Below are 12,806 nucleotides of genomic sequence, written 5' to 3' on the forward strand. Positions count from 1 at the left end.
GAGGCAGGACGGCCGGAAGTGGTGTTCGTGGGGCTCCAGGGAGAAGGATGAACCTGCCAGCTGCTTGGACTGAAGCCAGGAAGCCTTTGGGCACCTGTCCACCAAGTCCACTGTCCTCCCTAAGTAACCACTGCAGGGAGATCAGAAGCCTCCCTTACTTGCGCTTTCTGAGGAACCTCGAAATGGGGCCCTGCAGGAAGCCTGGCCCCACTAATGCTTATCTAGAACCCCCACCAACTATTTCTCCCTAGCTTGTCCCTCTGAAGGGGAAGGGGTGGCATGAGGGGTTTATTGTTTCTGAATGGAGAATAGGGGGTCATGCTTGGTAGTGCCATGAAGACTCTGGGACTTTGGAGCCTTTTGCAAACCTAGAGGCTAAGACACGTAGACATGTTGGGGCAGACCCTTATTGTGGCAAAGCCCCCTTTAGCCTACCACCCTCCAACTACTCATGAGAGGGGCAGCACACCCTGGGCTTTGTTGTTTAAAGACAGAAGTAGGCACATACTGTCTTCCCTGCCCCTCAGCTTACTTGCTGAGATGATGCATCTATCCTACTCCTAAGCATTTAGGAGGGAAGACCCTGTTTAGTTACATACAATGGGGTAAATAGATGTACTTAATTGCTTTCATTTTTGTGCAGTCTGATCCACTCCATTTTACAAAAAGAACTGAGGCCCAGAAGGGAAAGTCACTAGAGTCACACAGCAGAGGTGGCAAAGCTAGGACACCAGAATTTTTTTTTTTTTTAAGATTTTATTTATTTGAGAGAGAATGAACAAGAGAGCAGAACAAGGCCAGAGGGAGAAGCAGACTTTCCACTGAGCAGGGGTTCCATCCCAGGACCCTGGAATCATGACCTGAGCCAAAGGCAGATGCCCAACCACCTGAGCCACCCAGGCACCCCCAGAACACTAGACTTGAGACCTCTGGGCTCTGTAATTTCTCCCAGAATTCCACATACTTAGGAACCTCCCTCAGATTCGGGAGTTCCAGTTCTGGTTCGAAGGGGTAGAAGTAGGGAGAAGGGATGGAAACAAACTTGGGCTGACTCCCTAGGGAAAGAGGCATGTATGATGAATCCAGAAGGGATTCTGGAGCAGGCCAATCTCCATCTCATTGCTTATCCTTAGCTATTCAGACCTTCTTTTTCTCCAAGAAAGAGAGACAAGAAAGGAAAAGCAACCTTTAGGTCTGGTGAGACCTGTGCCCTGTTCTTTGGGAAGACAGGGTGGGAGAGGTAATGGAAGACAGGGAGCGATGCCTTGTTGGTAGAGCGACTCTGTACTGAATTCTAGGCTGCACACCAACAGGTAGGGCTGAAGAAGTCACTGACAAGAGTACCCTGGAACTTGGGCACACGGTTCCAGCCACCTCCCTGGGTGAGGCCGCCCTCCAGCCCCAATCTGTTTCTGTCCCTACAGGTCCTATAATCCCTTCTTTTAAGGCAAAGATACTTTTGGAGACTGCACTGGTTTTTGTCACAATTTGTCATTATGCTGGGGTCCTAGAAAAGGGAACCGGCAGGAGTGGAGCTGCTCTGCTCTCCGAGCCAGGCGCTGTGTGAGGCACGTGGCCCACATCACTGCATTCAGTCCTCCCACAAACCCGTAACCATTAGCAGCCAAGGCTGGAGGCCGAGATCTGGGCTTTCACAGATGGACAGACCTCTCTCCATCCCGACTGTACTACTTCTGAACTGGGTAAATCTGAGCACATTCTCTAACTTTCCTGAGCTGCAGTATGCACAGTTCTAAGAGGGGAAGACTCCAGAGCTTACTGTGAGGATTGAAATAATTATGTATGAATAGTGTTCAGGATTATATAGAGGGGAAGACCCTCTGGGCATAGTACCCAACACATGGTAAATACCCGGTAAGTGGAGGCTTGAATAATAAGCTGGCATTATGCCAGTTTTATAGGTGAGGAATCTGGGACCCAGATGTTAATTTGCTCAACGTTGCACAGCTAATATATGGGAGTCCTTAGAGTTGAATATAGCTCAGACTCCCACTTTGGTACACTTCAACAAAGGCAATTTGGGGGCCTAGTTATAAAACATGCTTATTGTTGAACTAAGAAAATAAAGGACAATATCAAGAATAGAAATCACCCCTAGTCTCACTGTACAAGTAGCATGTTAGAATATTTTCATATAGTTTTCCTTCTATGCATGGTTTATTTCACATAATTAGTTAAATACAGCATATGCAATTTTATATCCTACTAACTTGCTTTGCATAAGACTGTAGGCATTTTTCCATGACACTGAAACAGCCCAGACTTTTTTTTTTTTTTTTCAAGATTTTGTTTGAGAGAGAGACAATGAGAGAGAGCACGAGAGGGGAGAAGGTCAGAAGGAGAAGCAGTCTCTGCGTGGGGCTGGGAGCCCGATGCGGGACTTGATACCCAGACTCCAGGACCTGAGTGAAGGCAGTTGCTTAACAAACTGATCCACTCAGGCGCCCCCAGCCTGAAATTTTTAATGGCTGCATAATATTCCACTGTTTGGGCACATTATGATCTGTTGAGCCATTCCGGCACAGCACTTTTATGCTGTTTGCACAGTTTTTTGCTACTGAAAATTAACATCTTTTATACAAATCTTTGCATCTCTGATGCTTTTTTTTGAAAATGTTTTATCATTGCAAATTTCAAACATACACCAAAGTAGACCAAAACAAAACAGAAAGAACAACAACAACAAAAACAACCAAAAAATAGAATAAAGAAGTCCAATGTACCCATCACCAAGCCTCAGAGATGATCATGCTTGGCTCATCTTGTCTTTTCCTTTCCCATTTAATTTCAATTCTGGGTATCATGTTATTTGAGTATTGATTTTTTGAAGTTGGGATCCTAACAGTAGAACTATTGAGACAGAGGGTAGAAACACTTTGTAAGATTTTGGATTTCTTTTGCTCAAATCACTTGCAGAAGGGTTGTGCAAATTTGTACACTCACCCGTTGTGCATGAGAGTGCTGGTCTTTTGCACCCTGAGCTGTGTTGACCTCTAGTTATAACACACACACACACACCCCTTTTGCCAAATTGACAGGTGATGGTGCTTTCTTTTTCTTTTTCTTTTTTTTTAATTTTTTATTTTTTATAAACATATATTTTTATCCCCAGGGGTACAGGTCTGTGAATCACCAGGTTTACACACTTCACAGCACTCACCAAAGCACATACCCTCCCCAATGTCCATAATCCCACCCCCTTCTCCCAAACCCCCTCCCCCCAGGTGCTTTCTTTATATACATTTGTTTGGTTGCTGGACTTACACTGAGAAGGCACCTGGGGACTGCAGTGGAGTAAACCCTCTTGAAGGACCCCTAGGAAACATGCCGGTACTTTCTGGGGACCCTAGTCAGGACCTGTAGTGTGGGAGATTCCTTTTCCCTGCTATGCAGGGACCAGGCAGGGTGGAACTTGGGACGAGTGCCCGCCTCATCCCGTGGGCAGCCACCAGGGGTCAGCATGGGGCCAGAGATCCTGAAGGTGGGAGCCAGGGTAAGTAAGAATGGACAGCAGCCAGACCCTGCATTTCCTCTGTCTGGCCACTGCTGGCTGCACACACAGCTCCCCTCTGCTGCTCAGGTCATGATTCCAGAATCTTCTGGATGGCTGTCCCCTGCCTGATCACTCCCGCCTTTCTCTGCTCCTAGGTTTGGCTTGCTGCAAAGGGAAAGAAAGGTGTTTGAGAATTAGGTTCTGCTTCTTTCTCCACACCTTCTGTGGGACGGAGTTCATATGGAGCAGGAATTTTTAACCCAGGGTCCATGGACTGAGGCACCCAAAGAAAATGGCCAATGGGGGGCATGGATATCCATTCCCCACCCTTCCCCTGGGGAGAGGACAATATTTTTGGTGAGATTCTGAAAGGGGGATCCATGCCCCTCCAAGTCCAGCATTTTCTGATACCCCTCATCCCTCCTAAGCCCATTTGCTTTCTGTGGGTGGTGTAGTGTAGGACACAGAGATGGTCCCCCGGGGTGTTGCTAAGGGGTTGGACCTTCTGTGTCATCCAGTGGAGCTGAGAGAACGGGCCCAAATTTTCCCTATGGTGGGATGGGATCAGGGAGGGCTGCTGAGCTGTACTCTAGCCACCTGAGCTGTCAGCTGGGCTGCCCTGGATCTGGCTACACACCGAGGTATCCTGCCTCACACTGAGGTACACGTGTTTATGTGCTTTAAATGACTGGCACAAGGAGCAGAGGATCAGGGGAAGGAAGGCTGGTCCCAGGTCAGTCGTCTTGGAACCCGGACCTCTGAGCCATGGGTGATGGCTGCGGCAAGATGCACAAGAGGTAGAGGAAACCAGTCAGGTTACTTTCTGCCAGGTTACTTTCTGCCGCTGCTCTGATCTTACTTCCCCACAGCTTGCTCTAAGTGACAGCTGCTGCGCATGCACATCTGGGAGGTGGGGTTAGGGCCCCTGGGATTCTCAGAGGCTAACCCCACGGTAGCCAGAGAAGCTGGGGGCTTGGAGAGGCTGCGAGTCAAGGCCAGATCACCCAACACAGCAGACATGAAAGAAAAATCGTGAGCATTCCTAAATCCCACGTTAGTATTCCTAAAAATGCTTTCTATTTGTATATTAAGATAAAGCAAATTACTACTGGGTATTTACCCTAAAGATAGAAATGTAGGGATCCGAAGGAGCATGTGCACCCAAATGTTTATAGCAGCAATGTCCACAATAGTCAAATTATGGAAAGAGGCTAGGTGTCCATCAGCAGATAATTAGATAAAGAAGATGTGGTATATATATACAATGGAATACTAAGCAGCCATCAAAAGAAATGAAATCTTGCCATTTGCAACTACATGGATGGAACTAGAGTGTATATGCTGAGTGAAATAAGTCAATCAGAGAAAGACAATTATGATCTCTCTGATATGAGGAATTTGAGAGGCAGGGTGGGGGGTTTGGGGAGTAGGGAAGGAAAAAATGAAAGTTGGGGTCGGGAGGGAGACAAACCATTAGAGACTCTTAATATCACAAACCAAACTGAGGGTTGCTGGGGGTTGGCGGGGAGGGATAGGGTGGTTGAGTCATGGACATTGGGGAGGGTATGTGCTATGGTGAGTGCTGTGAATTGTGTAAGCCCAATGATTCACAGATCTGTACCCCTGGGGCAAATAATACATTATATGTTAATAAAAATAATTAATTAAAAAAATCTAAAAAATACAAAGCAAATTGTTTTTGTTAGCCGGATGAAGAGGAAGGAGGCAACCAGTTTGAACCACAATTTTCACACTTATGTGCATATAGGACATTTGGCTTTAGGCTTCCTGGTTTCTGGTGCTCACTCTGGACTCAGTAGTTCACTCATTTTATTTTCCAGAGTAGAGTTTCAGCTCTTGAAGCTGCAACTGCTTCTTCTCACAGAACTTCTTTATTAAATGGGAAACAGACCCAATGTTAAAGGTGCGTTCACATCTAGTGGACTCCGATGGAAATAGAAAAATCGAAGAAATATCTTAAAAGTGACATCTTTGAAGAGAACTGGGAACAACTGTTCAAAATGCTGTGTGCCAAGAATAAGTGAGGGGAGCTTCTCATACCTGTGAAATTCATTTCCAGGTAAACGGGTTCATCCATCTGTCCCGACCCCCACCGGCCCCCGGAGACTTCAGGGGCCCCCAGCCTTTCCTCCCTTGCCCCTCCTGCGAGTCTTCCTCCCAGACCCGGCAGCCACGGACCCAGTTCCTGCTGTTTACACTCCAGGTCCTCCTGGGCAAGGCTGCTCTTGGCAACCACAGGGACCAGCACGTGCCCCCACACAAGTGTCAGGTGGAAGAACAAGGGCTTTCGCACCAAGAGGTCAGCCCCGTGCCCACACCTCCCTAATGCATCTCCATCTAAAAAAGCACATTTAACTGTCCGATCTGTTGTTTGATTCAGAGCTTCCCAGCAAGTCTGGAATAGGAGGCTGATCACCACGTGAGACTCGGAGAAGTTGAAGTGGATTTCACCCTTCAGTGAGGACTGAGGGGCCAGCTCATCCCTGCTCTGTGGCATGGATCACCCTCCAAGCAGAACATGGCACTCTATGCCTAGGGCAGCTCTGCAATTTCTTACATTGTATTATGGGTGGTTGTGCTACCCCCCACCCACCCCGTCTCCCACCTCTTAGCCTTAGAGGACAGAGACCCCAATTTGTTTTGTTTTGTTTTTAAAGATTTTATTTATTTATTTGACAGACAGAGATCACAAATAGGCAGAGAGGCAGTCAGGAAGAGAGAGGAAGGGAAGCAGGCTCCCTGCTGAGCAGAGAGCCCAACGTGGGGCTCCATCCAAGGACCCTGAGACCATGACCCGAGCCGAAGGCAGAGGCTTAACCCACTGAGCCACCCAGGCACCCCTGGAGACCCCAATTTGGTGCTAGGCCAAGCCTAGGAACAATAAGAAGCCAAAGGTCACATGACCTCTGGGGTTGCTGGCCTCTTTCCCGTGTCTCAGCTGGGCTAACTGGGTTTTCAGGATTCATCCTAAAACTCTAAACTCAAGCTACCCCAGCCAAGGCGGCACCCTGGTGAGGGGGAGGCAGCCAAGGAGAGGGGAGATGGGGAGCGGGGGTGCAGCAAAACTGTGACAAGCTGGAGATTGTTCCTTATGCTAGGCTCCAATAGTGTGGGAATCTGCTGCAGAAAGAAGAGGGAGTATTGGTGGGAGGGGGACAAAGAAGCTCAACACACCAGAGGTTGGGACGAGCGTCTAGCAGCTGTGGTAGCTCCAGCTGGGCTGGACCCTCCTCCCTCTGGAATACATGCCTGCACATGCTCATATAACCCACTATCATTTGGGTTTGGGGTCTGGCCAGCTTAGGGTGGGAAGAGCAGAAGGCCTGGGGCCTCTGGGGCCAGGGGTGTGGGGTGGTGGTGATGGGGGTGGGGGTAGAGGTGTGAAGTCACTTGACTTTCAACCATCCAGTAACTCTTCGTGATAGACAAGACCTGGATGTTAGGCCTGAGCTTGGGCAGTCTCCGCACAGGTGGCCTGGGCCCCCGAAGAGGCTCTGGGGGGGCTCTTCTCAGCAGTGTGGGTATCTGAGCCGGCTCTCTGTAGTTTTGTCGTCTTTGGGAAAGTGGCGTGACCTCTCTGGGATTGAGATTTCTTATCTGTTCTGTTGGGCATAGCCATGCCTCACAAGAGTGTGAAGAGCATGAGGCCTCTCAGCCTGAGAAGAGCTTGGTAGGGTGGGTGCAACGTGTGCGGTCCCGCTGTCCTTGGTCTTGGCCTCCCCTTCTTCCCTGCCTCCAGCTCCTGCTAGTTAGAGGCTGTGCAGCTAACGTGGGCTGCATGTCTGCCATCAAGTCCCCGGCCCCTGTGGGTCCTCAGAGCCTTTGAGGTTTCATTCCTTCTGGACCCAGGACTCTACAGGGACTCTCTCCTCCATTACCTACAAGGAAAGGGGACAAAGACTGGCCTTGGGTCCCTTAAACTTTGGTCTTGCTCTAACCATGTAGGACCCAACCTTTCAGGCAACAAGAGGGGAGAACCTAAAGACCCCTTGGATCCCTGCACAATTCTGCTCTCCCTGGTGGCCCGACTTAGCTTCACTTGTGTGCACACAGAGACTAGGCTATGAGGCCTGATCCAAACTGAATCCAGCGAGTTGGGGCTGCAGAGAAGACCTTTGTCTGGCAGGGCACATGTCCCAAGAGCGCAGCTGTGAGAAGTGGAGAAAAGCCCTCCTCGAAAGGATAACCCAGAGGGGCTTGCAAGAGACATTCATGCCAACAGCAGACACAGATCACTTGCTGCAATTAACAAAAGATTCAAGCTTCAAGTACTTACCAGGGACTCTCCCGTGGCACTCTTCATTAAATTTTTACACACGGTCGTTGCTGAGTGAATGACAGCATTAAAAGCACAGCCCGAAGAGAAGGGAGAACACTGCGAGGAAGCACATCTGGAGAGACCAGGCCCGTACGCAGCCTGGGCTGCAGGGTGGGTGGGAGGGGGGAGATATATTCAAAGGCAAGACAGCTGTATGGTACAGGGCCCGGTATGCACCGAACATGTCACTGTTGGCGTCCTACTCTTTGTAGGTCAGGTGTCACATATTCCAGGATCGCCTGGCTTGCCACATGGCATGACACTACTAATTCATGTTTAGGATGTAGCCAACACTGACCCCACAACTTTTCTTCTAATATTGTTGGTACGCAGACAGTTGAACACCCGCCTGTATTTTTGGTTTTTGACTTTTTTTTTTTTTTTTTTGAGAGACAGAACATGAGCAGGGCTGGGGGACAGGGAGAGAGAGAATCTTAAGTAGGCTCCATGCCCCAGCAAGGAGCCCAACATGGGGCTTAACCACCTAAGCCACCCAGGTGCCCCCTTTTCATTGCTAATTTTGTATTCCTATCTATAGCAACATTGTTCTGAGGATGGAGGGATCATCTTGACCCTGTACAGTGTCTTCTCCCCACTGTAGTCACAGGTAGCCTTTTACAGCATGTATTAGCTGCATCACTGCGCTGCTCAAACTCTCCACTCAGAGCAACCGCTGAAGTCCTTATCGAGGCCAGGAAGCCAAACCCTCCCTGACTTCATTCCTATCCTTCCCATGGGGTTATTCATTCCAGCTTCACTGGTATCCTTGCTGTTTCCTGAGCTACAGCAAACACCCTAGCTCCTAGCTCCTAGCTCCTAGTCTCAGGCTCAATCCTGGGACTTTGGGATCACGACCCCAGCCGAAGGCAGATGCTCAATCACTGAAGCACCCAGATGCTGCAGGAATAGTCTTTTTAATTTCACTTATTTAAATATTTTATTTTTTAGTCTTCTCTATACCCAACCTGGAGTTCAAACTTAAAACCCCAAGATAAAGAGTTGTGGGGCACCTGTGTGGCTCAGTCGTTAAGCGTCTGCCATCAGCTCAGGTTATGATCCTGGGGTCCTGGGATAGAGCCCCGCTAGAGGCTCCTTGCTCAACAGAAAGCCTGCTTCTCCCTCTCCCACTCCCCTTGCTTGTGTTCTGTTCCCTCTCTCGCTGTCTCTCTCTCTGTCAAATAAATAAATAAAATCTTAAAAAAAAAAAAAAAAGATCAGGAGTTGCACACTCTCCTGACTGAGCCAGTCAGGTGCCCCGAGGAATAGGAATAGATTTTTTTTTTTTTAAACTCACTGCTGTAACCCCAGCACCTAGAGCAGTCCCTGGCACATAAGAGGGGCTGAATACACATTTGCTGATTTAGTAACTCATGAAGACTTTGCAAACACCCCAACCCTGTACACCTGCCATGACAGCCTTTGCAGGGTGTCCCTGGCTGTCATGCTGTGGTGAGCCATCTGCAAGGACCTGAGAGGTGGCCAGTGGTGACCTGCTTGCCCTTGTTGACCCACAAGGGTGTTACCAGAAAAGGGGCTGTTGCCGATGCCCAGTAACCCAAACACTGACACCAGTTTTGTGGAGAAAATTTCTCAAATCCACCTTCCTAAGGAGAAGGGGGATTGAGTATTTAAGGGATTTTTTTCCAGGGCAAGGGTGGGCTGGGCTGGGGGGAATGGAGATCTTGAGGATGGATGTAGGCGAATGGGAACTGTAGGGAAATGGGATGTAGGAGGCTGGGAAAAGGTCAAGTGAAAGGTAAAAGACGTCACTAATTCTGTGAAGGTGCCAGCCAGTGACATGGTTGGACTTTCGTCATTTGTATACAAGATGGTGACACCAGCATGGCAAACAGAGGAGGTCTCGGGGCGTCATTACGGTGTTTACTGTCACCCGTGGTCCTTTCTGTGCAACTGCAAGAATTCTTCCTGGTTCCAGTCTTAGCTGTTCTTATTGGTGGTCAGTCAACTTCTGCAAAGCAGGCTCATTAATCAATCAGGTCAAGCAGAGTTTCCTTTGAGTAGAATGGCCAAGTGTTAACTCCATGTGTCAGTTTCAAGGGCAGAGTCCATGAGGAGGCTATGTGGAGAAGCAAGGGACCTTTGGCCAGCTGCCAAGATGTATTGCTGTCAGAGGCGGGAGGGAGGGGACAGCATGGGGTGGGTTATTGGAACAAAGCAACATATTAAAGTTAATAAGGCGATAAGAATGAGAAGCCCGAAAAGGAGATTTGGCCATAGTCCTCCTTCAAACCAGGAACTTAACCATTCACTGAGAGAGAAGGATCTTGTAGGGCCTTAATCTGGGTATTCATGTCTTTTATTAGTCCTGTGACATTTTTGTGATAGTCTGGAATGTACACACAACATTCTGTCTTGATAATTGCACATGTGCTACCCTGGACTGCTGTCAGGACATCTAAGGCCATCCTATTTTCTGGAGTGCCTTGGTATCTGTGAGACTTTGGTATTAAGTAGGGAGATTAGCTGGAGTGGTGATAAGTTTTAGTAATGCGCCCATGAATCCAGGCAAGTCCTAAAGCACAGTGACCTATCCCACCCTGGAGGAAGCCAGGGCCACAGGTTGGTTCCACATATCCAGTGGGTTCCATTTGGAGCTGGCCATCTAATGCCAGGTCGCCTTGCCCAGTCAGTAGCAAACCAGTCAGTAGCCTGGAGTACTATTACTTGGGAACACATTTCTAGTGATAGCCATCCCAGATACCGTGCGTTCTTTGCCCAAGTATCACTTGTATGATTTCTTTTGTTCCCAGCATAAAACTGCCTTCTGAGTGAGCTGTCCAATGGGTGTGGGTATGAAACACAAATATGTATCCTAGATTTGATATATGCCATCCTTAGTATAGCCATATGGAGGGTCTTGTAATTTAGACCCATATTTGATTGGGGAGTTATGGCTTGACAGCAATCCCCTTTCCTTCCAAATAGCTCCATGGGCATGTAATACCAGGAAGGCATATTTGGAGTCACTGTTAATGTTTTTAGGCTTTGGCAATTAAAAAGTGCTAATGAGCACTACAGTATACCTAGCTTCTCTTATTCTTTCTATGAACACTACTCTCATCAGAAAACCAACTGTCATTCGTATTTTTAACAGGGGCATCTTAAATCTGGACAAATAGAGTAAGCAAGATCAATAACCTTTTTTGCTCTATAGAGAAAGAAGTACAGGTCAGGTTCAGGCATACAGGTAACTAGGTTTAAAGTCTGACAAGTTTTAAGTATTATTTCTGGCATATCTGTTAGTGTAGCCCAGTATTTAATAAGTCGGCCTCCATCATCCATTGGTGGCCTTTGGCTTCTAGGACAAATCTGGACCTGATGGGACTTCATTACAGTCAGGGACTGTCCCATAGTGAGCTTTGAGGCTCTTTTTATGAGGGCTGTTCTATGCTTAGCTAAAGCATCTGTTTGCAATCGCACCTCAACAGAGGTGGCCTCTAGGATATATATGACTAAGGGATGAAACCAATAAGACCTTTGAGTGGTCCAGCCTTAACAATATCCTGATTACAGAGGATCACTGGCAAGTGAGAAAACTTGTCAAGAGATAAGGGGAGTCCCCCATGGATCATTCAATCCAATCATAAAGAATGTGGGGTCATCCATTATCTCCACAAGTCCATAGTTAATCCTATGGAGTGCGGTATGTTGGCTTTTAGGCAATTTCCTTATCCCAGCCACACATAAGGTGTTAGTTAAGTTATATTATTGTTGGGGAAATCAATCCCATTTTTTCCAGTTGTTTAATCATGTGCCATGGGGTCTTGTTCATATATCCACAAAATAGTAAGATCGACTAAAGAAGCTATTGTGCAACTTTTCTGAAGTTTACCTCAAATTGTTTAGCTTAGGTAAACATTTAAAGACAATCAAATCTAGAATTTAACATCCATAAAGGTGTGTTAAAATATAATTTTTCTCTCTAAAAGAACCCTCATTTACAGAGATAGCCAAATCAGGACTAATTCACTTGTGAAACAAGTCCATATTATTTACAGAAGTTCAGCAAGAACAGTTGAGTGTGATCATATAGATCTTTTAGAATCTGCTTTGCTGGAACTTCCTATAAGGAATCTCTAGGTTGAACTTTTAGTAGCCTCTCCAGGCCAGAAGCCAAGCCCTGTACTTGCCATCAGGCATGCCTGCAATACCTGTTGATTTGGGCGAGTTCCTCTTCCTGAGACTGCACCTACCAAGGAGTGACATTCTTTACTCACCTGGCGAGGCTGCTGGGAACTCTGTAAGCAAGGTATCAGGCCAACAGTCCCAAGGCTTTATGGCTCCAGGTTTCATAAAGTCAACCTTAGTTCCTTTAAACTGTCTGCTCATATCTGAGTCTTTTCAAATAGGACATCCCAGTCAAAGCCTTGGTAAAATAACCAGTTCTCAATGGTGTCCTGTTAAAGGAGAACAGATTCTTATTGAACTTATGCAAATGACTGATTGCCATGGAAGAAAGAATACTTAACTGAGACCTTTTGGTTTCAGAGGGTTCAGATAGAGAGAAAAGGTGAATGCTTTGAGCACTTTTACAAATGAGCACTTTTACATCTCTGTAAAGTTACAGATAACTTAAGAAAAAGTATCCCTAGTCTGGAAGAGCAAACATTAGAGAGAACCAGCAATGTTTAAAGTAAGACAAAACATTAAGAGACACAACACTATAATCTTTTAGTTCATTTAGTCCCATGTTACTAATTCTGGTGAATGCGGCTTTAGTCAGTTTTGGAAATTCTTACCCATTTCAGTTTTAGGATTTTCAGGCATATCAAATATCTGTATTTGTCCTGAAAGTCCTTTATAGGAATCTCCTTGAAGATAAAACTCATTTTACAAGAGAATTAAAACAATTATAAATGACAAAAACTCAGAATGGATATGGTTAGAGCTAAAGAGACACAGGAGTTTACAATTTAGCTGCAAGGAAATCAG

The sequence above is a fragment of the Mustela putorius genome, unplaced genomic scaffold (assembly GCF_011764305.1).
Source record: "Mustela putorius furo isolate JIRA1106 unplaced genomic scaffold, ASM1176430v1.1 tig00003898_pilon_pilon_pilon, whole genome shotgun sequence".
NCBI lineage: Eukaryota > Metazoa > Chordata > Mammalia > Carnivora > Mustelidae > Mustela > Mustela putorius.